We start from the raw sequence: 9693 nt of genomic DNA, 5'->3' as shown, positions 1-9693 counted from the left end.
TTTTCAGTTACAGCTGGTGGTATTTTATTCCATTCCTCTTGAAGGACATTTTTCAGTTGTTCCTTCTTTTTTATGGGATGTTAACGTATTTGCCGCTTTAAATGCTCCCATAAATGTTGGATTGGGTTGGTATCCGGGGACTGTGGCGGTGTTTTCCGCTGTTTTCGCACATTGTAATATATAACAGCCACTCTCGTACAATGTTGGATGTGTGCTTCTGGTCATTATTATGCTGGAAGATAAACGTTCCTCCAATGCCTAGTTTCGTAGCGCTTTCTTTTAAATTACTTTTCAAAATAGTTAAATAACCATATCGGTCCATAATATTTTCGATATATACCAAGTTTCCAACCCTGTTCGCAGCCATACATCCCCATACCATCACAAAGCCCACTCCATGCTTCACAGTGCCGGTCATATTGTTTGGATCCAATTCCACGTTAACTTTTCTCCAAACCGGTCATCAGATCCTCAGATACTGAACTTACACTCATCAGAAAATATGACTTGGTTCCACAACGTTTGGTCATATTTTTCATGAACTTTTACGAATGAAATCCGTTTACTCCGATTGGCACTACTCTCGAAGGCCTTTTTTCTAACATTATGCCCATGATAACCAGCACTATGCAAAACCCAGCGAATAGTTTGGGTGCTAAATTGTTTTTCAGTCTCATTTTCAACTTCAGATTTCAATTTGGGGGCTCTTATTTTGGGGTTTGTCCTGATTTTCCTTACGGCTAAGCTTTTTTCTCTAGGACTTAAGAGCGGCGGACGCCCAAAACGCTCTTTATTAGTAATGCTTCCCGCACTTTTATATTTATTCACAATCTTTTGAACTGTAGTAAAACTCCTATCTATGAAACGGCCGGTTTCTCGCAATGATTTATATTCCTTTGATATATTTATTATAATCAATTTTTTTAAATCATCAGAAAGCTCTTTTCCTCTTGGTGCCATTACTAAAAATGTCGCAAAAATTAATACAAAACGTACTTCCCTAAATTTTTATACTCACTTTAATTATTTCCTTTTAAAAGCTTTAACTTCTTTAATCAATACTTAAAAATAAATGTTGTGCTACCTGAACAATCGTTTGCTGTATACTAACTTTTGTGACATGAATTTCGCTGACATCAAAGACAAAGCAAAGCGTGGAAGCTAAATTAAGGCGCATATGAAAGCTTATCCCAGTACACAATTACCATGTGTAAAATATTTTGATTACATATTAAGGAAAGCGTCAGCGTCAAACAATTCCATAAATCAGGCTCCTGCATACTTATTTATGTTACTAACTGTATTTTTTATGAATTTGATAAATGTTTCGTAATTTTTCACGTTTGCGTAAATGTAACTTGACCTATTCCATTGCGATTCCATTTTCCTCTTCCTCTATATCCATACAAAATATTTATCAAACAAATAAAATTAAAATTTTGTTTTGAAAAATGCAACCATTCCATCTTATGACGTTGTCACGTTAAACTATCGTCAGACTTTACAGACAACCTCTTCTTTTTCGCAATGAGGAGGGAGCTGCAGTTACGATGAACGGCGAGCGCTATCGAGCTATGCTGACTGAATTTTTGTTTCCAAAAATGTATTAGCTAAATATCGACGACATTTGGTTCCAACAAGATTCGGCAACTTGCCATATGCTGGGTTTACAAGCGAATAATTGCAATATTCAAGCCACTGTTAACGCCACACGTCAAAAAGTGGACTGATCGAATACCATGAAATTATCTACCATATTTCGCTTTGGCTGAAAATAATTACTTTTTTCCAAATTTAAAAAAATATTGTAAAAAATAAAGCAAAAAAAACACATTCAACAAGTTGTCATCAAAGTTTCCAACTTTCAATCAGTATTTTCAGAAAAATTTTAGCATGTAGTGGATCAAAAATCGCGGGAACTTTAGAATTTTTTTTGCTGACGGTGTTCCTGTATATAAAAAATATGTCAAGCATTTAAATTTATCTTTTATTGTTTTTTACTTTATTGTAATGCACAATAAGTAAGTTAGGTAAGTTGTGTAATTAAGTAATATAAGTAATATAATTTTAATTACTTGTAAGCAGTCTCTAAGAACTGTAAGAATTATAAAATTATAGACAAATTTGTAAATAAATAAATATTAAATAAGAAACAAATAAATCGTTTAAACTAGTCAAATATCCCGGAGCTATAGTTATTTAACTCACTGCGTGACCTGTTTGTAAAATTTGTGATTGAAAAATAACACGAAATGAGTAATTCCGAAAAATCTTTGGAAATATAATTAATTAATTAGTTCTAAATTAAGAATTTTATTAATAGTATATTATATATAATATATATATATATATAATATAATAATATATTTATTATATTCTGAAACATAAACCACAATTTATTAAATATTTTTATGAAAAAACTATGCAATGTAACTTTACTTACTTGGAGCAAATTTCTTTTTATTTGTGTTTCCAGCAGTTTCAAGCTTTTTTGTCAATTCATGACATTTTTTTCAAATCATATGAAATATACGAATCTTGCAGACTAGAAAATAGAATAGACTAGAGTAATTAAAGTTGATGTAAGATGTCTAATTTTCACAGTGCGTCGGCCATCTTGAGCTGCTTAATAAATCCGTGATGTCTTCTTGGAAAAGCTACTTTATAATTCAGAGCAAATTCTATATAAAAAGTACTCAAACGCATAGAAATACAAGCTTTTGCTAAACAAGTTAGCAGGCAATACTGTTTTTGTTGTGGCACAAAACGTGGGTAAAAGAGGGCGCTAAGTTTGTTCATGTCTCAAAAGACAAATGAAAGTTGAATGATTGAGTAAAATCTAGCGGCGCTTCATGCTTTCCGATGCCTATCGAAATTTTGCTTTGCAAATACTTTTTTATTTAAGAAGTGTATACATTTATTTAAAGGAATTTTGGTTTAGATAATATACAGATTTCCGTGTTTCACCTGAAAAAGAATTGGCCCATGTTAAGGAACAACTTCTGAACTGGATAAATTGTAATCCCACGTCAGTCAAATACGTTATGTTAAGGTATATTTTATTTCTGTATGGTTTATCACAATTGTTTTTCACACCACGAGGGTTTTGATTTAGGATATTTATCTTTGTGAAACATGAAAAAATCAGAGCAAATTTGGAAAACATTACTTAATTAAAGCTTTGCAAATAAATATACCCTGAACTATAGTATATAAAGAATCGAAAAGAAGAAAAATCGACTTTTTTTTCTTCATTATATCGAAAATCTTGTTCAAGGTGATAAAAAAAAATATTGTGCAGATTTGAGCCCTTAATATTAATATTAAGAGGTCTATCACCTTTAATTTTTATTTTTTTTTTGTGATTTCAATTTTGCGTCAAAGCTCTCAAACTACTGAGGTGAAAAAATTTTTATATAATATACATAGATTTTTAGTAAATTAAATTCCCTACAAAAAAGGTCTCCTTCAAAATATTTGCCAGATGAGTCGTTTCCGAGTAATCAACCTTTGAACATTGATGTATATTATATTATTAATATATATATACTACATTATAGATGCTAATCAGATCCATTGTCAATATATATGTGACAAATCCACGAGAGTGGTTAAGTCAAAAATATTGTTTACGGAAATACCTAAAAATAACAAGATAGTTGATCAAGAGGTTATTCATTTTTAAAAAAGATTAAATAAAGATTATCGTAGTTTGTATGTAGCTATTAAGACAACAGCACCCTTGATAATACCAGTTTTCAGCGCATCTCCGTCTTGACGGAAAATTTTAAAATAATAAAATAAATTAAAAAATTGGATCGAAGTATTTCTCATCGGAGGAATCTGTGTAGACAAATTTCGCCGAAAGCATAGACATTATTCACCTGGGGAAGTAGATAAAAATATGGTATACAGTAGGTTCTTTTTATGCGGCTTTTTTCTATGCGGTTTTGAAATAGTGCGGTTTATTTTTAAATTACAAAATGCATGTCGACCTATCGGGAATTGTACATATAAACAAGATTCTAAACCAGCTAAGCAAAAACTCATCACAGATTACATCAGAAATGCTAACCCTACAAGTATGGAACCGCCTGCATAACTATCTAGATCAGACGTGTACATTTCCTCAAGTGACGAAAGTGATTTTACGCTAAATCCTAAACGAATGCGCAACATGTGGGTATTGTCTGATTCTATTTCTGACTTAAATTTATTTTTCGATTCTGACGTTTCTTAAATAAAGATATAATTTTCAAAAATACAATATTTTGTTTATGCGACTTTATTTAATTATTTCAGATTCATGCGGTCTATGGAACGTATCTATAGTTATAATATGGGACTAGTGCCCTTTTTTATGCGATTTTATTACATTATTTCAGATTTATGCGGTTTTAGCATTTGAAACGTATCTATAGTTTTACTATAGAACTAGTAGCTTTTTTTATGCTGTTTTTTTATGCTGTTTCTTGCGGAACGTATCTACCGCATAAAAACAGAACCTACATTCTTAGTTTTAGCTCGCGCTCCAGACATATTCTGAAAATATATTTTCAGATGTTTACGTAAAAGCTGTCATTACTATCAAACTATTATTTACATCTGGATTATTATCGTTCAGAGGAGAGGTTCGGTCTAACTATTGTGAGCGGTGTGATTTGCCTTCGGGTTGAGAAAAAAATCAAATAAAATAAAACTGGGATGGACGAATGGTATGGCTAAACTTCTGATTTTTTCACTTTCTCATAGAGATGTTCAGAGACAAAATTTCAATTTTTAATTTAAAATTTATATATATATTTAAGTGAATCCAAGTTTATAAATGGTTTTTCAATTGGCGCGGGTCGATTTTGGCGCCCTGTGGCAGCCATTTTGTTTTGGTGACATCTGTCAAATCTTTTGTTTATTATTCAGTTGTTTATGCCAAATCATCATGGCAAGTTACAAGATTGAACAGCGCGTTCAAATGATAAAACTTTATTATCAAAATGAGTGTTCATTAACGCAAACGTTGCGCGCATTGCGCCCATTTTTCGGTAGACGTGGTGGCCCTTCCAATTTCTTATGGCCCATATTGAACCATATGGACCTAGACGACATGTGGTTCCAGCAGGACGGCGCTACGTGCCACACAGCAAACGCCATTTTATTCCATTTCGACATCTACCCGCCCTTATTGAAAATCCCTTTAGCATGCGACGTGTTGTTTAGTGATGCAACCATGCTTCACAACATATATATACATATATATATAATTGACATTTACATACTAACACACTAAATAGTGCTATTGGAAAAAACTCTATCATTGAATGCTTCATGTACGTAGGTTTGAACCTGAACCAACCCAACGTTAACAACATAACCCACAATATTTGCAGATGTTACCGATGGCAAGGCACTTACTATCCATAACGCCACTTTGACCTCAAACCGGTTTTATTAAGTAGGTTATCTTGTGATTTTTCCAAGTTATTTGTTAAATTACCTGTAGTGCGATTCACTAACTTTTAACAATTCCACAAATGTTATTTTTGTCTACGGTATTTGCCGTTTGCACTAACGATTTGGCTATTCACAAACTTATGTTAACTAACTCTAAACAGCTGTCTTCTTCTATTTATTCAAACTAAATAAAGAGTGGCACCTTTGTCAAATTAAATATCAAAATGAGCGATAGTTGAGTGTTTAAGTTTTTCTTCAATTATATTGTATTTGCTTCAAGTAAGTAAAATAAAATAAATCTTTATTTGAAATTAATATTATATTTACTTAAAACTTTTTGTACATACATATACACGTACATAATATATATCGAAAAAGTCGCCCCACATTCGAGGAACTTAATATAAAAATTCTTTTGCTGCCTGCCGCTCTACTTGGGTCATAGGAAAGGGGGCGTGCATAAATTACGTGAGGTTTTTTTTCAATTTTCTGTACCTCCCTCCCCCCCTGATGAGATGCCGTGAGATTTTATTCAACCCCATCCCCCAATCTCACGTGAGATTTTTCAAAATTTGGGTTTCTTATGTAAACACGTTGGATTGTTATTGTAAAAAGAAAAAATAATTGCTTCGTGCTTTTATTTACGACTAGTTAAGACTAGTAATCAATATTGCTGAGAGTTATAAGTGTAATACAAATTTAACAATTGAAGAGTTAAATCGTAACTACTGCGATTAAAAAAATAATATCTACTTTAATTCGGTCCATGGAGAATCATGCGCGGTTTCAAGAGAGACTATTGGGACTAACATGTCAATATGATTTTCAGAAAATCATCTGCTCCTTCAACTTCGTTCTGATCTAGCCACTCTAAGCCGTTGACGCTTGCGCACAGTAACTCATTAGCTCGTCTTGCGACAATCCGTGAGGGTCGCACTTTGCGGTACATACGCGCTTGCTTAGCTGGTGCAATGTGAGCTGCTCGCCTGTGCTCTGCAGCTCTTGTGATAGATGCGAAGTAAAAACCGCATGTACTGCAGCATATTTTCTCTAAATCATCACGTATACTTGGGCAATAGAGATCATAAGGCGTGCTGATAAAGGCATTCAGCGGTTGAATTGGTAGGCGTATTAGAAATGACTACAAATGACTTTCCGTCATGTTCTTTAGAGTCCAGAATTATCAAACGTCAATCAACCTAAGTGATAGGGTATGGAGGTGGCAGAAAACGGTCGTGAAGAATCATATGCAGTTCACTCCGGCGTGTGCTGCAGCAGTGCTGATCATCGCATTTCACAACCTAAAAAAAAATTAAAAACAATTTCCCTTTGTAACTCTTAATAAAAATTTGTTGACATTCGCGCTCTTTAAAACACTAAACAAAAAAAAAATAGGCACGCATAAAAATTTGATATGAATCAACTGCAATGTACCTGGAGTAAATATTGGCTCTCTCTAAACAAAGAAGGTTGGAACCTGTCCGTGTGTCGCTGCCACTCAGCTCGTACGCTCTTGTTCATCGAGTCGCGCGTTCGGCTGATAGTGGCGCGAAAACAAACGACGGGCTACACTGTACCGTAAATTCAGATTAAATTGAGCTATTTGGTATAAAACAAATATGGTGGGTTGACGGCAGTAATGTATAACGTTGAAGTATGAATGAAATTATTTTCTTTCGAACGAATTAGAAAATGACTATCTGGATACTGGACCAAAATAGTATCATTTTTTTTTGTTTCAATCAGAAAAAAAATTGCATGATATTTGCCGAGACCGCCCCCTCTCTCCAACGTAAGATTAGATGAGATTTGACTCGACCCTCCCCCCCTCTTAAACATCTCACGTAATTTATGGACGTAATTATTGTACTATGTATGCTTCGGCTAACGGACGACTAGCTCATGAAAATTCCCTATTGCTCACCTGCGGGTCTTTGAGGTCTAGGTGCCAACATCATCAAGCCAAATGGAAGGGATTGCCCACAGCCCGGAACAAACTTCGATCCACTGTTTGAGGGTTCACTATCTCCGCTCCACGCGATAAATCATAAGAGAATACTAGAAATACATATTCACGTTGTTTTAATAAGTTTTCGTTAATATAATTTCATAGTTTTAATTCTTCTTCTTCTTTTTTATCTTTTATTATAGGCTTTGCCTGTTTTTCTTTACACAACAATTAGGATTCATAGATATTTATACAATACATACATTAAAGTTTACATTGATACATAAATACATTTTAATACATATTTAGGGACATTACACATAAATTATTGTACATTCCTCTACAATATGTATAATGCATAAATCTCATATCATTGTTGTTATTGATTTTCTGCTGAGGTAGATATCCAACTTTCTGCTCATCGCTTTGGTGGTCTTCCTGGTCGTCTTCTTCCTTCTGGTATCCCATCTCGAGCTATTTTTACCAAGAGATTGCTAGGGGCTCTTGTCACATGTTCGTTCCGTGCTCGTCTTCTGGTTCTTATGAATTTTAAAATGTCGGTCACCCCTGTCTGTGTTCTTATCTCCACGTTTCTTATATGGTCTATTCTAGTTTTTCCAGCTATGACCCTAAGGGCATGCATTTCAGTAGTCCGCATCAGATTCGTGTTTTATTTTCCATGTTCATGTACTTGTTTTTTCACACGATTTCTCGCGGGCACACTGATATCCGTGCACCGTTTGCGCATGTCTCTTGCACCTCTGTTATTATACCTCGATTGCTAGATACATCTACACCCAAATATTTAAATTGCATTACTTGTTCTATCATATGGCGGTCAATCTTCGACTTGCATCTTTTAGGTGCTTTTGATATAACTAAAGAGTTAGTTTTTCAGTTGAAACTTCCATATAGTATTTTTTGAAAGTTATAACTAAGCGATGCAGAAGCCTTTGAAGATTATCTTCAAGTTTAGTTTTAATAAACTACTAAAGGGTTTTTTCATTGGCGCGGGTCGGTTTTGGCGCTCTGTGGCAGCCATTTTGTTTTGGTGACATCTGTCAAATCTTTTGTTTATTATTCAGTTGTTTATTACAAATCATCATGGCAAGTTGCACGATTGAACAGCACGTTGAAATGATAAAATTTTATTATCAAAATGAGTGTTCATTAACGCAAACGTTGCGCGCATTGCGCCCATTTTTCGGTAGACGTGGTGGCCCTTCCAATTTCTTATGGCCCGTATTGAACCTAGACGACATGTGGTTCCAGCAGGACGGCGCTACGTGCCACACAGCAAACGCCATTTCATTCCATTTCAACATCTACCCGCTTTTATTGGAAACCCCTATATTTCTTGTTTTCCCGTTTAATTTAACCACTCCAAAACTGTTGTCGTTTAGTTTGCGACAATCGCCAAGTTATCCAAACAACTGACTTTGTTTTATCGATTATCGCCATGAAATGAGTTACCGAATAGCAAAAACGTTAAAATTGTGGTTAAAGAAGGAAAACACCGTGAATATCGTTAAAATGTCTTAGTGAATTGCTACTGTTATTCTTTTGCAGGTCGAATATAAAAGGATGCAGTTTTAATTGTAAAAAATTTTAAGTATGAGGGTTTACTCTACTTCCTCGTTAAAATCAAAATGAGTGTTTTAAATCAGTTTATTTCGTATTTATAGAAGGAATAAAGATACCTAATGCGCGATTTACTAACACAACTTAACGACATTCGCAATGTTATCTTTCCTTAACCACAATTTTAACGATTTTGCTATTCGGTAACCCCTTTAATTACGAAAATCGATAAGGCAAAATCAGCCCTAAGTTAATTACCAGAACACGTTCCTAAAGCTAGTTTTTCAGTGCTAATTTAACTCTGGTGAACTTTCCAAACTTGATTTAAGCCTGCAAAATTAGGCATTTAAAATTGGTTTAACTGCAAAGCGTTGTTCAATTAGCGCAGAAAAACTGTCTTTTAGAAAGTTAAAATAACTTAAAAAAAAATAATGTAATAGCTCTTTCTGACATTTTATGGCAGGCGAATTTCTGGTACTACTTCAAATTTCTGAAAGTCTAATAAATGCATTAATAAATAAAAATGCTTTCTGAAGCCAAACTAGTTTCTTGAGGATAGCACTGTTAGTGCCATTTACACACGGAAATATTGGTAGGGAAACATTTTGTTCGCGGGAAAAGGACGGCCGCGGAAGAGAGAAGGGAATTTGTCTCCCGTACTGCCGACACGCTTAGTGCTTCTTATTCGTATTTCCAATATTAAAGCAATTTTTGAC

Source organism: Anastrepha ludens, chromosome 3, assembly GCF_028408465.1.
Source record: "Anastrepha ludens isolate Willacy chromosome 3, idAnaLude1.1, whole genome shotgun sequence".
Lineage (NCBI taxonomy): Eukaryota > Metazoa > Arthropoda > Insecta > Diptera > Tephritidae > Anastrepha > Anastrepha ludens.
The sequence above is the reverse complement of the archived record's forward strand: the minus strand, read 5'-3'. Positions refer to the sequence as shown.